Here is a 21,953-nt window from a genome sequence, read left to right as displayed (position 1 = left end):
CTGCTCACCTTGATCGACTTTAAACTTACAGACAACTACTTCAACTTTGAGGGGCAAGCGTACAAACAGATCAGGGGTACAACAGTGGGCTCCTTCTCATGCCCACCTTTTCGTGGACTGCACGGTGGTGGCTTTCCGGGTATCCGTAAACCTTCAGTACTTGGTTTGATTTAGATATGCAGCTGATGTGTTTGCCATATGGACTCGAGGTGAGGCAGACCTGTTAAAATTTCTGTAATCTCTAAATATCTTCTCCCAATTAAATTCCACGTGGTCGTATTCTGAATCTCTTGCCACTTTTCTCGATGTCGATCTCGTCCTCGTCGAATTTCAGCTACACACCTGTGTCCACAATGAATGTACTAACAAACGACAGTACTCACATTTTGACGGTTACTGTCCTTTCCGTGTCAAACATTCTCTCCCGTACAGCTGTCAAACATTCTCTCCCGTACAGCCTCTGCATTCGAGGCAAATATATTTGTTTGGATGGAGACTCTTTACAGCAGTACACCTCCTCTCTCACTTCTGCCTTCACTGGATGTAACTACCCCACCTGCCTAGTTCGAAAGCAGATTTCTCAGACCGTCACAACCAGACCGGCTACTGCCGATCGCTGCAAAAAAGAAAACTTCGGAGCACACCGTTTGCCACCCAGCATTATCCTACTCTCAAATGTATTAATCAGCTACTTTGCCGAGGCTGTCACTTTCTAAAATCGTGCCCTGAAATGAAGTCCATTTTGTCTGAGATTTTTCCCACCACACCTAGGATAACTTTTGTCGCCCTTCCGATATCCGCAATATCCTTGTCGGACCCTTCACTCCTCCTGCACCCGTCTCCCTATCCTACGGCTCCTACCCCTGTGACCGTCCCTGCTGCCCTCCTACCACCGACTATTCCGACCCTGGCAAAACGTATACTGTCAGAGGGACAGCCACCTGTGAAACGGTACGTCGTGTACCGGCTGTTACGTAAACACTGTTTGGCCTTCTACGTCGGCGCGTTTACCACCTACTTGTCAGTCGGGATCGATGGGCACAGACGGAGGATGTATATTGGCAACACTCGATATCCTGTTGCAGTGTGTGCCCTGCGAGATGACAGTCCTGACTTCGGTGCCCATTTCACCGCACGTGTCATCTCGATTCTTCCCCCAAGACACCGGATTCTCAGAACTCTGCAAGTGAGAACTAACATTATAACACACTTGGGCTTGACTTAGGTCAGTATCTTCAGTCTTGGCTGTCTTTTTAAGGAACTGTTACTTTCTTTCTAAGTGACTATTCCTTTCTTCACCCCTTTCTACATTTTTCATTTTCTTTCCTGGCTATTTTTCACCTCCCACCTCTACCACATGCAGTGCACTTAGCTTTCCGCACTTAGTAACTTGTGCGCCGGCCGCTGTGACCGAGCGGCTCTAGGCGCTTCGGTCTGGACCCGCACGGCTGCTACGGTCACAGGTTCGAATCCTGCCTCGGGCTTGGATGTGTGTGATGTCCTTAGGTTAGTTGGGTTTAAGTAGTTCTATGTCTAGGGGACTGATGACCTCAGATGTTAAGTCCCATAGTGCTTAGTACCATTTGAACCTAACTCGTGCACGATGTTTTGTCAGTAATCTCTGTCTTGCATGTTATCTTATGTTCCACCTTTAAGCTCTCAAATCTTGTCCAGTGCAATCACCAATGGTCAGGCTTTCATTCTCATCCTGTCCATTACGTCTCCCTGACCCGGGATTCTGGGCAACTTTACCGAACACTACCTATTTCCTAAATATTGCGTCTTATTCCTTCACCCTTCCTTCTCTTTCAAACCTTCTGCAAGAAGAAGGAAGCACTAGCTCCGAAACCTGGCATATTTAAATTCCTTTATATGCCTTTTCTCTTGGTGCATCTTGGTGAGTAGACTTTTTATCTAGCCAGTTATATATTAAAAAGTTGAATATTTTACTTGATATGAATACCTATTTCGTAACATTTACATTTTTCTGCCATTTACACGATTTTTAAAGTTGCTTGAAAAACATAAAAGAGGGTTTAATAGTGTAGGCTCCCACGGCCAGTCATTCGACATAAGTGTTGCCTGGGTATGGTACTGCATCATAATGTATGAAACTACTGCTGCTGCAGTTATAAGAGTCGAGGGGCATGAAAGGGAAGCAGTGGTTGGGAAGGGAGTGAGACAGGGTTGTAGCCTCTCCCCGATCTTATTCAATCTGTATACTGAGCATGCAGTAAAGGAAACAAAAGAAAAATTCGGAGTAGGTATTAAAGTCCATGGACAAGAAATAAAAACGTTGAGGTTTCCCGATGACAGTGTAATTCTGTCAGAGACAGCAAAGGACTTGGAAGAGCTGTTGAACGGAATGGACAGTGTCTTGAAAGGTGGATATAAGATGAGCATCAACAAAAGCAAAACGAGGATAATGGAATGGAGTCGAATTCAGTCGGGTGATGCTGAGGGAATTAGATTAGGAAATGAGACACTTAAAGTAGTAGAGGAGTTTTGGTGTTTGGGGAGCAAAATAACGGATGATGATCGAAGTAGGGAGGATATAAAATGTAGACTGGCAATGGCAAGGAAAGTGTTTCTGAAGAAGAGAAATTTGTAACGTAGAGTATAGATTTAAGTGTCAGGAAGTCATTTCTGAAAGTATTTGTATGGAGTGTAGCCATGTATGGAAGTGAAACATGGACGATAAATAGTTTGGAGAAGAAGAGAATAGAAGCTTTCGAAATGTGGTGCTACAGAAGAATGCTGAAGATTAGATGGGTAGATCACGTAACTAATGAGGAGGTATTGAATAGAATTGGGGAGAAGAGGAGTTTGTGGCACAACTTGACAAGAAGAAGCGACCGGTTGGTAGGACATGTTCTGAGGCATCAAGGGATCAGAAAGTTAGCAGTGGAGGGCAGCGTGGAGGGTAAAAATCGTAGAGGGAGACCAAGAGATGAATACACTAAGCAGATTCAGAGGGTTGTGGGTTGCAGTAGGTACTGGGAGATGAAGCAGCTTGCACAGGATAGAGTAGCATGGAGAGCTGCATCAAACCAGCCTCAGGGCTGAAAACAACAACAACAACAACAACAGCAACTGCTGCTGGATAAAAACCGATGTTTCAGCCACGATTGCAGTTAGCAGTTCAGATTTTGCACCCTCGTCACAATTCCAGGTACCGAGTAAAATGCTGACTCGGAGAATCCTGTCTGCACGTAGTGTATAAATACGAACCCTGTGCCACTCTAGGCTGACAGTATTTTCTGTACACAGCTACGGTACATAAAGTCCCGTACTCTCGTGGGCCGAAATACTGTTCTGTCGGTTGCAGACTGATACAAAACGGAATGCCTGCCACACTCCACCTGTCCACACGGCAGCTGCCACGGCTTCTGTTTAAAATGAAAAGCATTGTGCACCCCCGTGATGGCAGTGGCTCACTTCTCCTCTTGTTCGTCCGGGTCTCTACTTGCAACTAACGAAGTGCTGCCGTTTGTTCCTGGCCTCAGGGGAGCCATTACGAGGCTCGTATTCTGAGTGTTTATCACCGTCGTCACTAAATACTGCTGTTAGGCTGGACCGTCCCTTCTAAATTTATCTTTTTTTGTTAGAACAATGGCAGCCCAGAAATTACAAGAGTAATTTGTTTACACTGTGGGTTTAAGGAAATATTGTTGTGAAAAATTTGATTTTTGTGCAAAGATTTCAATCAGGTGGCTTTTTTAAGGTTTCGATACGAGCTCAGTCGACGGTAATACTTCGGACCGCCTTTTGGCATTCGTAATGATCTTGCCTGGGAGATGCCATCAAATGGCCCGTCTTCAGTTTTGTTGAAATTTGTACGGAATGTACTTAGAGTCCTGCACGAACTTTGGTTAAGTTACAGCAGGTACTAGAGCCACCTTCACGAGGGCCACCATCTTCAGAGCTCAAAATGCACGATAATGCCTATAGAGCGAGGAGCCGGCAACTTATCGTCTGGACGACGTTTTGTTTCGGAACAGAGAATTGATGTAAATGGAGATCAGAAAGCAATGCCCCTGGCACTCTATCTTTTCAAATGTGCTGGAAAATTTTGAATTGATGCAGTGTGTATCTTAAAGTTAAAATTTTTAACACCAGTAGACGCTCTTATTTTTACTTTTGTGTTGCTTCGTCGAAGCTGCAAAAGTGTGGCTTACATTTGTAAACAGAAAAACAAGAATTATATTAATTGTCGTGTCGGTTCCCTGCCAATCACATTACATTCTGTCATTTAGTCCACGTACGAACTGAGTGTACAATCGTGTGCCACTTTGGATGTAATTGACAAAATTTTTGGTTGTGCGAGTGTTCCTGCTTCCTAACTTCATTCTGATTTTACCTTTCTTTCTGAAACACCTAATTTATTCCATAGTCTGTATGATGGATTAGCTCTGAGGTCAAAATGAAACTTTTTTCCTCAACAATTAGATATATTAGAGTTTTCCTTCATTTCTTTGGCCAGTTAGTTCTGATGTAAACAATTAAAACATTGTGTGCTTGCACCAGTTTCCTCAAATTCATCAAGATTGAGCCCACTTGCGGCATTTTTATGACCGCAACCTCGGACTATGTCTTGTGCGGTGTTGCATTACATCAAATCTGACAGGAGCTTCATTTAAAATAATACACTTTCGAGGCAATTGAACATTTCAGTTATACTGCCCACAAGTCTTTTCTATATAAGAACTAACTCCGACAATGGAGAATAGAGTAACAGTATAAATAGGGATAAACTGCTACTGTAAAAGTGAATTTGCAGTGTCCACAGCTGTTGGGTTGCATGCTGGTATTGGTGGGTAACTCGAGGGCACGAACGGTGGAAATAAAATCGAATCAGTTTGTGACTCAGTTGAGGTAGCCAACTAGAATGCTCATAAATGAAGGTATCTGATATTTTCTTTTATTAAATTGGAGATTTTGAACATGTGCAGAACTTTGACTATTTCGGTTCTAATATTAACAGCACAAATTCCATGTCAACTGAAATCAAACTGCACATCCTAAGCAGATAGATGCTTGCACATGTTTAAGAAATTGTTGGCCTTAGGTTCTGAAATAGGCAGTTGAAGCTCCATCTATACAAAGTCACGGTCAGGCCAGTTTTAACCTGCGGATGCGAAACTTGATGCTAACGAGTGTTGACGAGCAGTAGCTCGGGATATTGGAATGTAGAGTTGGACCGCCTCGTACGAGGAGCTGACATCGTAAGAATTATAAAAAGTAGAATAATAGCCTGGCTTGGACATGTCCTCAGGATGGATACTGGAAGAACAACTAAAAGATTTTTGGATGGAGGCCAACCTCGTGTTTCTGCTGGACTATGGTATGATCTTTTCATTGGTGTTAATTCTAGCCTTATGTGGTATCAAGTATAGATAAAATTAACTATTTTTGGAAACTTAAGCAGCTCACAATGTAGTGAATAGAATTGTGGGAAACTTAACAGTTCACTAATTTTCCAGCAGGGTGGCTATGACAAATGATCGTGTTTTCAGTAGCTTTCATTCTTTACCTATTCATTGTCAAAAATTATACGAACTTGTTGCGGGGTAACTTTTCACTTAGTATGAAGAGAGATTGTGGCATGGCCATTGCTTTCTTTCATTTCTGTGTTCTGTCCAAAATGTTGCTGGAATTTCAAGTTGGAGTTGCCCAACTCTATTATGTCGGAAGTAATCGCTTGCCAAAGATAAGGAGCTTACTGTGTTTCTCATTTTGAAGAATGTAGCGTGTTTCCCTGTGAGTCCTTTAGGGACATTCTGCACAAATTTCAACAAAACTGAAGCTGCTAGAGTTGTGACCCTATCCCTATCCCAGTTAGGGAATATTCATAATTAAATTCTGTCATCCTTCCCATTTGCAACACAATTGAAGGAGATTGTCATGTGAGAGATAGGTGACATGAGGAATACCATTACTTTCGATATTGCACCAACATTTAGCCGTGAAATAGATGTGTTTGCAGTAGAGTCTGCAGAATTAGACTGGTGCTGAAAAACAGGCTTATCTCAATCGGTATAAAGAAATACTCAAAAAATTTGACAGAACAGATGGAAAATCTGTGTACGACACTGTATGGAGAGGTGAGATATGTGTGTTGTAAGCTGCAGTCGAAAATTTAGGTGCACTGAGATGAACCGAATATTACTAATTTGATTCGTTCGCAAAGCAGTTCCGTGAAAATGATTGCCTTTTCCTTTGGTTAAACTTATACATTGTGACCTTTGCTTTAGAAGATTGAGGATCACAGTTAATGCCAAATGGTATACAACAAATTGTGTGCCATATGTCATTACTAAAATTGGGGGAAAAATGGAAATGTCGTGTCATTCTTCATTGTCACACATCATGTCAAACGATTGCAGATTTGTTGGAAAAAGACCATTGGATTAATGTCTCGATGTCTATATTCACTTGACTTATCACCTGCTGAAAATCACTGCCCACACAATTTTTATTTGACTTAAGGAACAAAAAAAAAATTTGACACTAGACAAAAATAAATAAATAAATTTGAAAGGTGGCCCTCGAATCTCCGAATAGAGTACAAGAAGTACAAGGCGTGTACACTCCTGGACAATCGGGAAATCTGCGTGAAACTCAAGAATTATTTCACTTGTGAATTTTTTTTAGAATTTCGGAAAGTTTTCATTGTTTCAGTTTTCAGTTAAACTTTTGTAATTTTGACTTCTAAGAACTGATACTCTAACAATTTTACTCTAGCCCGCAACTGCAGAATATTACTGCAGCAGTAAAATGTAAACAAGTGAATAACACCAAAATAAAACTTTCGCTGTAAAGAAAATGCACCATTTACAACAACAAAATACAGTGCACACGCAAACGTTTCCCGACACCAAAATGTTTCGGAGGCTTTAGGACGAGGACTTCCTGACAACAAACTGCTTCTGATAAGTGTGACATCACAACTGTTCACATATCTAACAGGTTGTGGAAAAATATTGGGGATGGTGGACTGAGAAGTGTTACTTTCAAAGTAAATTTCCTTTTACCCAAGATGAGTTATGTAGATGTGCAAATATGTGATGAATTTCTTAAATTCCGCATGTTTTTGAGTCTCATTCAAAATTTGTCACGTCGAGGAGCAACCACTTAGAAAAATTTTGGGCCCAGAAAAGAAGCCATTTATGCAATTATTTAAAATTTTATTAGCACATTTGAGTTTGCTGTATCTTAAAGGCTAACACATGCTAAAAAAAGACAGAGCGTAAAGATTAGTTTTTCATATTTATTTTAGTTCTTTCATAGATTACGAATTATGCAGTAAAAATGGCAAAAAGTATAATTATCCCTTAAAAGGGGGGGGGGGGGGGGAAGGGAGGAGGGACGTGCTACTTCAGTTCTTGAGCAGTTTCACAGATAATTGGCTTTTCTAAAAAGTTGAAGTGCTTGACGGAACACACATTCAGCCAGGTAACATATGAAATCTTCAGTGCACAGCAATGAAATTTATAACTGTGCTTGTCAGAATATTCAGATGCTGCAATTTAAGCTGTGCTCTTAGGATCCTGCCTAACCATACCGTTGGGAAGAAAACAGGAAAAACAGTGTTGATCACCAGTATTATACAGGGTGTCCCATTTATCTTGACCACCCTAAATAACTTTGTTCAGATGCAAATTACAAAATTTTTAAAGCAAATGTTCTTTAGCCATACGAGGGACACAAATCGTCACGATTTCCTTCGTTGTAGCTTTGTTTTTTACAACGGTATGAACAGCGGTATGACTTTTCTAAATGGAACCTTGTATATTTTATTCGGTAATTCATTTGCTCTCCTAAAGACCTATTCAAACATGTATCACAGTGTACCATTTACTGAAACACAACGTTATTAATTGCATAACAGAACACTGAGTTTGATCCCGGGATCACGAACTCGTCCACTTGCTGGAGTTGTCAGAAATCAAATGTTAAGCAAGTAAAAACGTAGCACAAAATTGACTTTGACTCTCCTGTACCATTGCCCAGGAGTAGAACATTCAAAGGTGCACAAAGTGGTGACCCCGGACACCGATTCACTGGTGCACTCATTGAATGAAAGAATTATTTACTGCTTCCAGTGTTGCCTGCTTAAGAGAATTACAGGCACTACGATACATTCCTGCACGTCCTCTGGAGTTGTCGGAATATTGCGATAGACGACATCTTTAATGCATCCCCAAAGAAAAAAGTCCAGAGGATTTAAATTGGGAGACCTAGCAAGCCGAGTAACTGTTCCTCCTCGACCAATCTACCTGGCAGGATACCTTCGGTTCAGAACACGACGTGCACGCAAGGACACCCACCGTGTCGGTACCACATAATTATTCTGGTTCGTAGCAGCACTCCGTCTAGAAGAGGAGGAAGAATTTGGCTGAGGAAGTTGGCATACGCTGTGCCGTTTAGACCACCATTGGTGAAATAAGAGCCAATAATTGTAGTACCGACTATCCCACACCAGACGTTAACTCTCCACTGACACCGATGTTCCACCTGTCCGAGCCGTCGTGGGTTGTCGCTGGACCGATAGTGCGTGTTCCTCGTATTTACCTGTCCTTTGTTTGAGAAGGAACATTCGTCAGTAAATAGAACAATGGAGAAATAGTTCGGGTTGGCAAGGATTTGCTGCTGTGCCCACTGACAGAACTGTACACGATTCTGGAAATCGTTCCCACGCAATTCTTAATGTATGTATATTTGGTAATGGTGCAACTGGTGACGTGTAAGAATAAGATGTACACTGGTTTTAGGAATGCCAATCTCACATTCGAGCTGTTGTGTGCTCACATGTAGATTCATAGCGACAGAAGTGAGAACAGTAACTCCGGCAACTTCGTCTGTACGAGTCTAGGACGATTGCATTGTCCTGGGCTGAAACTTCTCGTTCCCCGAAGCGTCGCAACGGGACGAGAAAACATGTGTCGGGAAGCTGGGTTCTTGTCAGGATATCGCTCTCTGTACAGTTCCGCTGCCTGCGTAGCGTTTCACCTACCTTCAACAACAACAACAACAATAAAACAAACGTTATGTTGATGCAGTTTGTAGGAAGGACAGCCTTTACTGTATGGCTACTCTACACAACAGTATTTAAAAGGACTAAACTGCTGTATTAAATGTACCTGTACATAAGAAAACAGTATTGCAATTACTGTTCTGCTGACTTACACCCTCTACAGGTGAGTAGCATTTCTACCTTCTCTTTGTCGGTGTACATTCTACTCCCGCAACTCTTCAACTGACAGTGGTTGACGGAATGACAGGTGTGCATTCTACGTACGTTTACATTTGTCCTCTTTCGATGTCAGCACGTGGATGTGTTCCATTACCCCGAGTACCTGCACTAAGTGCTGGGAGCGTCAACGTCAGCGTTGTGCTACGTAATTAATAATGTGTTTCAGTGAATGGTACACTGTGATACATTTTTGAATAGGTCTTTAGGAGAGGAAATGAATTACTGAATAAAAAAATACAGGGTGCCATTTCAAAAAGTCATACCGCTGTTCATATCTTTGTAAAAAACAAAGCTGCAACGGAGGCAATCGTGCCGATTGATGTCCCCCCGACGGCTAAAGGACATTTGCTTGAAACATTTTGTAATTTGCATCTGAACAAACACTTATTTACGGTGGTGAAGATAAATGGGACACCCTGTTTGTAAAAGCTTATCTTTTCTTGTAGCTATACTGTATGTGTATTGATTTAAACCATTAACTTTTCCTATTTATATGTTCGCACTACTTAAGTGATCTTCCTGTTGGCTGACAACATCACATACCCTGTGCTCTTAATATCCACTGTCATTGGCTGATAAAATCACATCACAGAAGCTACGATTGGCTGACGAAACCCCATCTCGAAGTGTAATCTCGATTTCAGTGCTTCGGAAGTTGTTGTGCTGTATTTGGTGAAATTCACGTTTATACTTTCACAGTACAAAAATATGCACTGTACGTGTTGCCGCACATCGTAAATCTTTCCAAAACGTGGTGTTGTTGTACTGGGTTAAGTTTTCTAAAGACCCGGAAAATTCTCTGCTGGTGTACAAAGCTTTTACCATTCAAAGGATTGATAAGTTTTACAGCTTCGAAGGAAAGTATATCTTAACTTAACGTGAAAAAAATGTACTTTCAACCTGGGTTATAACGTATTTTCACTTGGGAAAAAGTGTCCGCATGTACACCCTGTACTGGCTATTCGTGGAATAACTTTTAAAATGTGTGCTTTTTGAAAAAATTACACTAAAAATTTAAATTTAAACAAAATTTCTTTTCTAATGTTAACCTTTACGGTGTTTGTGTGTCATAGGAAAGGGGATTCTGGGTGTGTGGCTCATTTAGGAAATTGCTGCCGGTAAATCTTACAGGCTATAAGACCGTTGTCCACAACCCGATACCCCGAAAGGTTTACCAACAGCTACGTCATCCGGTCTTGAGAACCTTCATTCTGTCACCAATTATGAAAGCTTTTACAGCAGTTTCCAAAATGGTCATTTCCTGTTTCTGGGCTCATTTATGACAACTTTAGGACTTCATAATTCAAAAACAAATTGACAAATCTCAGGAAAATTTCGTATTTTTTCAAGTGTACACCAGTAGTAAACCTGTGCCAAATTTCAAGAAAAAATGATACGTGAGGTTGAAAATGGTCTTTTTCTGCGTTGATTTGACGTGGAATGACCCGAGAATTAAAGTAAGTTATTTAGGACAACCATATATTTGTAAATATTTAGATTTTGTAAATTTGATGTCTGGAATCACTACAGAGCTGTAAGAAAATGTGTAGAACTTGCTATATGTTCGTGCTTTGCAATGGAATTTAAAGAAGGGCCTTTGCATACCATCACTTTTTATGGTTGTGTACCTCGTTCGTTAGAAGACAACCCCTGTAGGATCTCTTCATCAATAAATCCGTTTTCCCTAAACAAGAAGTCAATATAAGTAAAAAGTATTGAAAGAATAAAGCAATTTCATTAAGTTTTTGATACACAAAGCAATATCTGTAAATCCTTGTATCCTATTCAAATAAATTCGGTGTTAGTTGACATCCATAAAGATAATATTGTGGCACTTAACTCTGCTACTGCAGGTTTTTTTATTATTATTATTTAAAAAAAAAAAGAAAAACACAATACCAACCATTTGTTGTTTCTTTGGTGTACTATCCCTTGATGATCGTGTCACTACAGTTGTAAACACCCAAACTACTAAGCTTAGCAGACCCCTAATACTTTATATTAGGATGTTGTTGTTGTTATTAATAAATCCATGATGGAGGTAAAGCCTGTATGTTGTCCCAAGCTACCCTCAAGTTACCTGCCAGAACCTTTTTCAAATTCATCTAGTTGTTTTGGAAATTAGTGTGTTTAGACAGACAGATATGACAATTGTAGATTAGTCTTTAAATTACAATCCCTGTTTTTAGCTGTGATCATATTTTGAAGAAGTAAAGCACATATGTTGCACCAAGCTATTCTCAAGTTCCATCTTGATAATTTGTCCAGTAGATTCGGAGATTAGCATTTTCAGACAGACAAAGAGACATGACGGTTTTACTGTTTACACGAGTGATAACAAACAGCTGTAACTACTTAATTCCTTCCGATGTGTCGATAAAAATTACAGAGAATTTAAAATAAAGTTCAAAACAATTTTTGTACTTACTTTATAGGTTTTCTGTACTACGTCCCTGAATCACGCAGATGACATTTAACAGTAAGTCATTACCCATTCCACACTGTACGCCCTTCAGTGAGTCACGATGATGTTCAGATGCACACAAAGACTTTTCTCCACACCGCGTTCAAATGACGTGTCGGTTAATCTCGCCGCTCGTACACAAAGCTACCTTGTCTCCAAAAATGAGACTTCCGATATTGCCATAGTGTAATTTGTACATTATAAAATTCGAATTACCTACAGTTTCACTGTTTACTTCATTTTCAGAAATACCAAACCTCCGTTTGTGGTATGTGCTGCTGCTTACTGACCTCGTAAGTTGATTTCCTTGGACTGTGTTCAGATGAAAGGCCAGTTCTTTTGACATTTTGTGCCAATAGGTGTAATTGGCCAGTACTTTTTCCTCTGCTCACTCATCCCATTCCTTAGACAGTACCGATGCTGTCTGTGAATGTCAGCATCCGTAGGTCCTCGATTGTATCACTGACAAAATCTTAACTGCACTGTAATGGCAAAGGAGAATTATGTGAAACGCATTGGCAATTGCGAATGTGGACAACTGTAAGCTGTGTAATGGAATGCTGATAAAAATTTGTCTGACCGGGACTCGAACCTGGATTTCTCACTTACTGCGAGTGGTTGTCTCGCTATTAGGCTATCCGTGCGCACTTCACAGCCGGACCCAAACTTCCGTACATCGTCAACTGTGTGTGTCTACAATCTGCACTCGTACATCGGTTATGTACATTCCCATACAGGAGAGAGATTGTAATTGAAAGCCACTTGCCCAGTGTCGGTGGATAAATACGATATTGTTGACACCGTACTTGCATGTACGGTAGATCTACACGGTAATGTGATGTTTCCGTTACTACACTTCCGGTCAAATCTGTGAATGTGGAATGTAGGAAACGTGTATTGAATGCAATACCTGCATTATTAAATGTACAAAATAGGCCACCACAACTGTAACTGAAGGGAAAATAACACTGGTCTGATATAAAACATCAAAAGCAATAAAACTTCGTCCAACGCAAAATAAAAAAACCAGTTTTACAGTTGTCACTACATCACAGACACAGACACACAGGATGGTAAAGACATTAGCTTTTGAAGCAACAGTAATTATATGTACAAAAATATTCGTGTATTAGAAAGTAGAGTGAAACGTAAGAAAGTGCAAATCAGTAGACTACGTACAAAATTGTTATGTTTTGAGGAAGGTGCCTATTACGATAAGAACAGACAGCGACAGAAGTATACGCTTCTCGTCATTGAAATACGTGTTTATATTCTCTCGCTGTCACCAGTTCTGTCACCAGAGTAAGCTGCAGTTGTACGCAATTTGAAAGTATTTCTTCACAAATAAGTTGCAGTTCGTGTTACTGAATATGTGAAATCGGCCATTCTTACATTTATTTCGCTGCTTTACATGTCTCTCGATAATTTACTAATGCTGGGAATGCAAAAATACAACAGCGATTTTGTAAGTTAACTGTAGAGTTAATTAAAAAGCGAGCGCTATCCTTGCGGTTTTCTCACCACCGTGGGCAGTGGTGTCGTTCCAACTGTTAGGTAGTAACGATTTCAACAGTAGTGAGAGTCACAGCTGTATACGTCTGTATTTAAGTACCTACTGCCCTTTCTGAAGGGAGATTCCTTGATGTGCACTTTTTAGACGATTGCTTGCTGTGTTAAAAGATGATTTATTCACTGCACAAATTCACAATGATGTTTGTACTGAAAATGACAACTGAAAGGAAGTTTGCACTCGAAATAAGTCACAAAGTGTATTGGCGCAATACCACATCTGTGGAAAGCGTCATCCGATATAGCTGCAAGATGGCATCTGCGAGGGACTGTACAGTGTATAAACTTGCCGCCTGTATACGGTTCGGTGTCGTACCGCACGACGCGTGTCTCGTACGAGTACACGATCGCCGGAGGTGGGAGACTTTCGGACGACGGGTAGCCGACTCGGCCGAGGCGGAGGCGTCGGGCTGGCAGCAGTGGTAGGGAGTGGTTGTTTTAATTCGAAATGACTAAATATCTCGAAAAATATGTGCTGCGCGAAAAAAATGTTCTCGGTGAAAAATTAATATTAGTAAAGGGGACGTCTGTCCGTGCTACAACTGGCCATCTCTGACTGCACCTCGTGTGTGGGAGGAGGCAACTTCGTATTTTTAAATGGGAAACCCCCCCTCCCCATTTTTATTGCATATTCGGATTCTGTTCCAAAAGAAATGTACAGTTTACTCGAACCATTGTCGTATTTGTGGTAGATGGTGCTGTAATCGACAAATATTGTGTTTTTGAAAATTATAAGATGGTCTAGCTCGCAAAGGCACATTTATTACAAGGTTTTTGAAATACTGAGTGTGCTTGTTTTTGCAACTGAGAAAAGACACATTTGATTCTACATCTAATTTATAACATACATGTAAACCTTCGATTGGTAATGGTCGATACTGACGGTCAAGCGTTACTCGAGTTTTCCAAATGTGATTGTACAATACAAATAATGTGGCCAGAAATTGACATTCCCGGCAGACGAGATGCTTCTGCGGAATGCTAGATTTCAGTGGCCACCCTCGGACCCTGCCCTCGGCGTGACCGATTTCGGTGCTCGTTTCCGTCCAACCACCGTACGTTTCACACTGGCCGCTACGTCGTCACCGGCAGAATAGAAATCGCAGCGATCGTAAAAAATTAGAATGTCCACCAAGCGTTAGTGAGAGGTGCTGCAGCTGCCGTGGATACTCGTCGCAGTAGGGCGGCCCCAGTGGTGGGCGGCGGGGGTCACGCAGACGTCGGGCACCCCGACGGGAACAGAAGGCGATTACGTCCGCATCGCCGCTTCTGGATCGCACTAAATACAGTTTCCAACCGGACATCGGAGGAGCGAAACATATTGTCTTGTACAATCAAATTTGCAACACCGAAGTTTATGTCAACCGTTAAAACACAAAGTTTACATTTACATTCGAAATTAAATATAGAATCAAATGTGTCAGTTCTTAATTGCAAAAGTAAACTTATTTGGTATTTGTCGATTACAGTGCCATCTATCCTGAAAGGAAAAAGATGTTTTGAGTAAACTGTACATATTTCTTGGCACAGAATGAATGCCGCCCTCAAAATTTAACCACATAATTGATTATTAGTTTCTATGTCGAGTGCATCGTGTGAAGCTCACGACAACTTCTAGTGTCTCAGACTAGTGAAAGACCTTGCCGATATACTGAGAGAGCTCTGGTCCTACATAAAATCACTCAGTGGATCAAAGGTCTCTTTCGGTCACTCGTCCAGTCTGTTATGACGATAGGGGAGGGCAGAAGGGTAACTGAAGTTTTAAATTCTGCTTTTAAAAAATCATCCACTCGGGAAGATCAGATAGGTGTGCCATCGTTTGACTCCCGTACGGAGGAGGTGGAAACGAGCACCCTCGGCGTTGGTAAGTAACTGCGGGAGTTGAAAACAAAGAAGTCTCCAGGTCCGTATGGAATCCCGGCTTGGTTTTGCAGAGTGTGCTATTCCACATTGGCCTCTTAGCTCGCATTTGTCACAAATCTCTCGGCCAGCGCAATGTCCCAATTGACTGTGGGTGACTGTCGTATACGAGAAGCAGAGAAGAACAGATCTGCAAAGTTACGAACCGGTACCCGTATCTTTGATCTGCTGTAGAATTACTGTGGATATTCAAAGTTCGAGTTTAATAAATTTCCCTAAGACGGATTTAGAAAGCTTCGCTCGTGCGAAACTCGACTCTCCCATTTCTCGCGCGATATCCTGTGACCCGCAGGTGGAGGGTGATGAGCAGATTTTGCATTCCTAGTTTTTCAGAAAGCATTTCACACAGAGCGTACCCAGACTGTTAACAAAGATCTGAGCGTATGGAACGTGTTGTCGTATACGTGAGAGGCTCGATCACTTTTAAGCTGTAGAACCCGGTACTTTGTTCCAGGTCACAGACCAAAGTATCGTCGGGAACGCCACAGGAGAGTGCGATAGGACCACTCTTGTTCTGTATATATGTGAATAATCTGTCGGTGGGGTGAGCAGCAATCGACGACCGTTCCCCAGCCCTAAAGTGCGGAAAAGTATTGTCAGAGAGTGACTGTAGAACGACACGGGGTGATTTGGATGGAATTTCTATTTGGCGTGATGACTGGGAGCTTGTTCTAAATGTCGTAAAATGTAAGCTAGTGAAAATGAGTATGAAATACACTCTTGTAATACTCTGTTGCTTTAACGGTGTGCTGCTTGAGACAGTCGCATCGGTTAAATATCTCACGGTGGATAGTGATACAGATAGAATGAGCAGGTTAGGGGAGGCAGAGGGTCGAATTTGGAAGATCGTAGGAAAGTGTAGCTCACCTATAAAGGAGAATGCATACAGAACACTCGTGCGACCCACTCTCGAATACTGGTCGAGTGTTTGGGATCCCTAATTAAAGAGACACTGAAACAGTTCAGAGGTTACTGCTACATTCAGTCGACACACAGGTATTGAAATGCTGTGTGAACTCAGATGGGAATCACTCGATGCGAGGTGATGCTCTTTTCGCAGAACTTCATCAATAAAGTTTTGAGAACGGGCATTTGAGATTGACTGCAGTACGAACGATCCTACTACCACTGACATACAGGTTGTGTAAGAACTGCAAAGACAGCTGCTCTGCACCCCAGCCCCCACTCTGTTTTTTGAGACGTACAGCAAATGTGACAACTGTTTGCCATACTGTGTGTGTGTGTGTGTGTGTGTGTGTGTGTGTGTAGTTGTAGTTGTGCATGTAGATGTCTTGTACATGAGAATGTTTTAACCATTTCTTATTATGATAATGTGCTCTTATATTTTCATTTCAGGATACCAGTTCGACCCAATCGAGTTTAAAACTGTGACAAAACACTGGATAATACCACTATCTACAACTGCCAAACAGTTTGGTCCGTGGGCCGCTGCAGATAAAGTAAAAACTTGGAAGTGTCTCACGTTGTGCCTCTTGAAAAGTGGGTAACAATTTTTGCTTCAGAAGAAAAGAGCCTGGAGCTACACGTATGGATCAAATCTTGAGGAAAATGTAAAAATGATAAATTGTAAACAGTGTAAATTTTAATTTACACTCGTCAGAATAAAGTACTGATATAATGAACAAAACTGTTACTTACAATGTGTAGTTCAGAGTCATATAAACGCTATTTTATTTTGTCTGCAATACATTTCACTTTGCTGCCTCAAACAATCTGAGGGAGACGAGGTGACACCCAATCGATTTAAAGTGCCATGTCGTGCAGTATGGAATGCAGAACGACCTCTGCGTCTGCCCCGTCTGTCATCAATCGTCTTCTGTTTGCTAGCACTGTGGAGAGGGACTTAGAGACATTTTTCGTTCTCGTTCCCGTTTAGGACGACACAGAAAAGCACAATCGGAGGTGAGGGTGAGCTATCTGGCTCAGTTTGTTATTAATGTTCTCACTGCGTGCTGAACCTTCCTGTTTTGAAATAAAACCCAGTGTATTCAAATTGTAGTTGACATTGTACACTAAAAGGAAAAAAAAATTTTTTTCCTGTGTGTTTTGAAACTTTTTGCACACTTTGGTAAGGAGTGTGACGAATTCTGAGACTTACCGTGTGCTCTCTTGTCAGGGCCAGTGAAGCCACAAAGACGTGTGGGAGAAAATCTGTGTGAGCGAAATGTCTGGAGTGAGTCGTTACCGTAATAGGAATTACCGAGTCGACTGAAATTCGTAGTTTCTTAATAGACCCTGCTTCTGTAAAATGTATTGACAACAAATTATGAACGGTGCTTGTAATGACAATTACAGGGAATTACTTACAAATTACTTTATACTGTATATACGCAAAGGCTACTGATTTGAAGAAAGGACCACAGCTCTTCTCTCGGACTGATCTGCTGCTGCTGTTTCAAACAAACCACTTATGCAACTTCAGAAAGTACGTCATCCATTATCGCTCTTCTGTCAAAACCTTTTAATATGAACACTGGAGCTAAGCATAATTTGCATCTCTTAATCCAGATATTGAGACAAATTGTGGCACCGTCTAATTGAAGTGTTTTTCTTGTCAGTTTAAGGTTTTACGTAGCTGCTGTTTCGCTCCTTGTAGTAGTTGAAGCTGAGTCAGAATACTTCACGAGACTTGTCACCCGACATATCATCTGATGCACTTATCCATTGTTTTTCTTCTTTTCTTTCTTTCTTCTTCTTCTCCCTTTCTCTCTCTTTCTCTCTCCTTCTTCTTCTTCTTCTTCTTCTTCTTCTTCTTCTTCTCCTTTTCCTTTTTGTCACTGTAGTGACACTCTTGAAGTAGTCCCTTGTGTAACCAAGGAAAGGCTCGACTTCTTCATATTCTGTAGCTGTTATTGGAACAAAAGGAGATAAATTCTACTCGTATCACAAAAAAGCATGTCCACTACTTTCATTTTACAAACATATATTTCCTCGAATGGGTGTGCAGATTATTAGAGTGAACCGTGAATTAGAGGAGAACACAACTCTTTTCGTACTACATATGCCTCGAAGATTCAATGCGATGTTCGAGATTACAATATATTTTATCGGTCACAGAACCATCTTATCTTTTGTTTTCATTCTCGGAGAGTGCAGTTGGTCTCTGACGATCGTGACGCCAAAACGTAGAAGGCCCCGCCCACAGCAGGTGTAGCTGTTTGTCGTCGTACCTTGACGTTTTCTCATATTCCACAACTCCCGTCCGATATCTGCACGTATGAAAACAAACAACTGTGCACAGTGTGTGTGCAGCAACATACTCCCTACTTAACATTATTCTGTCATGATCGCCTTCCCTTGTACTACACGAGGAATGTGAAATGTCATTTGCCTAAATGACATGTAACACTTCATACTAAGGTACAGTTTTCCCTTGTTTTTGAATAGTTGGAGATTTTCAGTTTCCTCTCACATCGAACAGCAACCTACTGCACATTTACAGGAGAGTATACAACCTCGTTGTGAACTGTAGGCACCAGTGCACGGTGTAGTAAAGTAGAGTTGTCATCAGTCCAAAGTTCATTTTGAACACCGGACAGTGCTCTATTTACGAGGCCCTCGCCTTCCTTAGCCTGGACTCCCAACCGTTGTGCTACGCAGAGTTATAAGTGGCACGTAAGAATCCTAGCATCGAGTGTGGTTTGAACCCCCAAGCGTTCGGTTTCGTGCCTGGCACTTTGCCGTCGTGCCCCCCTGCATAGTGCATTTGGTAATATTACCACCACCACCATTAATTCTTCTTATGGAGGAATAACGTTTTTTTTCTCTTTCTTTTTTCTTCGCGAAAACCTCCCGTATATTTGATGTATTTCTTCTTTCTCTCTTCTGTTCACTTTTTTCCTGTTTTCTGCTCTTTGGGCATTTGCTGAAATTTCTGTTTCCTGGTGTTTTCTCTGTATTTTTCTCTATCTGCTCGATTTCTGTGGACATGTTTAGTTTCTTGAGGTCTTCTGCGATTTTCATTACCCAGTTGGTTTTGACTGTATTGATTGTCACTATGTTAAAAATCTTATAAGTCCATCTGTTTTCATTCATCCTGTGTGAGTGTCCAAAGACCTTTGCCCTTCTTTTCGCGAAGACATTTGCAATCGTCTCCGCCTGTTCTCGCAGTTCTTTTCTGGATCCTCTGTTTTGAACCGGACCGTAGATCTTTGTCACTATTTCCCCCTCTTGTTTTCACATATCCTCCCTCGCTACTGTTGTTTCTGAGCATACTAGGCCTCTGGTGAGGCTACTGTATTATAGTGCCTTAATTTCACATTGGTGGAAATATTTCTTTTGTGCTAATGGTTCCATGTAAGTCTGTATGCCTTTTGTAGTGTTGTGATCCTTTCTTTATCGAACATAGAGCTCAGTCCTTTTTAATGTATAATCTCTCCCAGGTATTTGAAACTTTCTACTTGTGTTAATTGTCCATACTTCATTACCAGCGGGTGTGTGCCTGTGAATGTTGTGTCCATGTACTGCGTTTTATGATATGAGAGTTGTAGTCCTGTTTTGGTTGAGATTTTTTGTAGCATCTCTAGAGCTTCTGTAATTTGTTGTGATGTCTGTATCACCAGTGAAGGCCAAACGTTTTATGTTGATGATCCTATCCTTGTATTTCATCATCTTTACCCCATTGACTCCTTTGTCTGATTATTTTCTCGAAAACAGAGTTAAATAGAATGGGTGACAATCTCCCTGTCTCACTCCTGTCTGAATAGTTCAGAAATCTGTCCCACATATTTCACTTTGTATGTTGTTTTTGTTAATGTTTTGCTGGATCAGCTTTCTGGCCTTGTATACCTTTATTTCTTGCAGTGCGTTACAGAGTGTTTCTGTGGAGTTGTAGGCCTTCTTGAAGTCGACAAATGTTACTGTGGCGTTCCTGGACTTCCTTGTTGTCAGTATTGTTCTCAGGCACCAGATTTCTTCACTGCATTTTTTCCCCTTCCTGAACCCTCCTTGTTATTCTCCTATCTGTGGCTCTAGCCGATTTAACGTGGCTTTTGATAGAATTTTTTATATCACAGGCAGTAGTGAAATCTCTCTGTAATTATTAGTCTGTTTTGTCTCTCTTCTTGTGGAGGGGGTGTATTATCGCTGACTTCCTTCCTTCTGACACCTTTTCTGTTTCCCAGATGTTTTTGATGATTCTGTGTGTTTTGGGTGTGGTGTGTGTGCGTGGTCCAGTTTCCAGATTTTCACAATCAGTCCATCTTCTCCAGGTGATTTGTTATTTTTCAGTGTTTTTGTTATTTTCACGATCTTCTGTATTCGCAGTTTGGAATCGAGGGTAGGTTGTGGCTTCTGAAAATATAGATTTAAGTATAAGCTCAGTGGTCCATTTGCTGTCGTATTTTCTCTGAATGTCCTGTTAAAAATTGATGTTCTATTTTTGTTGAAGTCCTCTTCTCTCTCTTTCAATGTGTTGGTTTCGTAACCTGTTTTTCCTCTAAGGGTTATTTTGGAAGTGGTCTCCTGTATCCTGTTGAATTCTTCCCATTTTTCAGATGTTCTTTGAATTCTATGAATTTTTTCCAGTCTTGTATTCTAACTTCTATGGCTCTGTCACTTGTCACGTTCCATCTGCGTTTCCTTTTTCTTGGTGGTTGCCCAAATTTTATCAGTTCCTTCAGTTTTTTGACAGTTTGTCCAATGATTACTGTTGCTTTTATTAAGGTTTTCGGTTATATTTTTCTTGTTTGATTGTAGATACTCTGGGTCTGTCCTTAAAGTTCTGTCGGTTGTTTTGATTTTTCTGTTGGGTGTAAATTTCATTTTGATTTGGTCTAGGTGATACTTGGATTTGAAAAATTCTTTGCTTTTTCTTACATTTGTGATTTTGCTGGTGTCTTTCATAGATATTGGTGTGTGTGGCCTGTATGAAATTCTCATAGGGTGTCATTGGGGGATTTCAAAGATTATAGTTTCTTGTATGGTTTGTGAAATGGTCAACGTGAGTTTGAGGTTGAAATACCTGTAGAAGTTTATCAGTTTCTCTCCAGTTTTGTTTGTCCTCTCGTTTACCCCGTGCTTTCCTGTTGTGTCCGTGAATTTTCTTTCTCTACCCTAATTGTAAATTAAAATCTCTTAGCAAAACTTTTACTTGCTTTGTGAAGATTTTGTTGGCGGTTTCTTCCATATCTTTCCTGAAATCTTCTATTGTCTGTCTATTTTCTTGTCACAGCTTGTAGTGTTCCCTTATCCTCGGGGCTCTGCCGTGAAAAATATAAAATAGAAAATCTGATTGATATCTTGAATTTTGGTGGTTTCAGTTGCGGATAAGGCGGATTTATTATTGATTGAGATCGTGCTGTAATTTGACCGTGCATGGCAGACCGGGTCGGCAACACTACAAAAAGCGACTGTACGGAAATAGCATCAGAAAACTAATTGAAATTTACCTTATAATCTTGTTAGATACGCAGTATTAATTACAATATAGTCTTCATGGCTGTCCTCCTAATTTCTCTCGTAGGACGACCCGTCTTTCACTTTTCTCCGTCTGTTAAAAACTTCTTCAAGTTGTCACTGTCATGATCAATTTACAAATTTGGCGATAACCACCTCGAATCACTATTGAAACAACCTCACTTTGTAATGTAATTTTAATTTCCACACAAAAGCACATTCAGCACATCGCCGAAAAATACACGTCTTTCGTATGAAGACGAGAGAGAGAGTGTAATCAATTAGTTGTTAAAAACAAAAAACCTACGCAAAAGTAACAACACGAAC

General features: G+C 40.9%; 1 protein-coding gene across 5 annotated transcripts in view; it reads left to right on the top strand.

The window, feature by feature from the left end:
• Positions 1–16,848, top strand: part of LOC124720341 — a 41,613-nt gene extending 24,765 nt beyond the window's left edge. For all 5 annotated transcript variants that reach the window (XM_047245663.1, XM_047245666.1, XM_047245665.1 and 2 more), the window contains one exon: positions 16,566–16,848. The gene's annotated coding sequence lies outside the window, so the exon portion shown is untranslated. The remainder of the gene's footprint in view (positions 1–16,565) is intronic.
• Positions 16,849–21,953: the final 5,105 nt, after the last annotated feature.

Source organism: Schistocerca piceifrons, chromosome 11 (assembly GCF_021461385.2).
Source record: "Schistocerca piceifrons isolate TAMUIC-IGC-003096 chromosome 11, iqSchPice1.1, whole genome shotgun sequence".
NCBI lineage: Eukaryota > Metazoa > Arthropoda > Insecta > Orthoptera > Acrididae > Schistocerca > Schistocerca piceifrons.
The sequence above is the reverse complement of the archived record's forward strand: the minus strand, read 5'-3'. Positions and strand labels throughout refer to the sequence as shown.